Below are 509 nucleotides of genomic sequence, written 5' to 3'. Positions count from 1 at the left end.
CCCCACATTGCATGCCTCGTCAGTTGTCATCTCTCCGGCGGTGAAAACCGGCCCAGGCAGGACCCTTAATTATCATTTGATGATAAATCATTAGGCCTAGGCCTATACTATTATTATTTCTGTATTATTGTTGCTATTATTATAAAAATAATAATACCTTCTCCCTTTCGAAATTCTCCAAAAGATGCATTAAATGAAGTTAATTAAGTACATCTTTAATAGGTCTAGTAGGCCTAAGTACCATGGTGCCATGGATGGTCATTGGTTTGGTACAGCGTTGCGACTAAACATGTATAGGCTCATTCCCACAGCCGCTCAAATTTTTCATTTGACCCAATGTCAAAGGTTATATTTTATTTATTTGCGCCGAATGTAAATACTACGCCGAATGTAAATACGCCGAATGGTAAAAGAGCCGAATGTAAATGCGCCGAATGGTGAAAGGGCCGAATGAAAATGCGCCGAATGGTAAAAGAGCCGAACGTAATGGTAAAAGGGCCGAATGAAAA

Source organism: Anneissia japonica, unplaced genomic scaffold, assembly GCF_011630105.1.
Source record: "Anneissia japonica isolate Jap-2015-1 unplaced genomic scaffold, ASM1163010v1 scaffold287835_len3118868_cov185, whole genome shotgun sequence".
NCBI lineage: Eukaryota > Metazoa > Echinodermata > Crinoidea > Comatulida > Comatulidae > Anneissia > Anneissia japonica.
The sequence above is the reverse complement of the archived record's forward strand: the minus strand, read 5'-3'. Positions refer to the sequence as shown.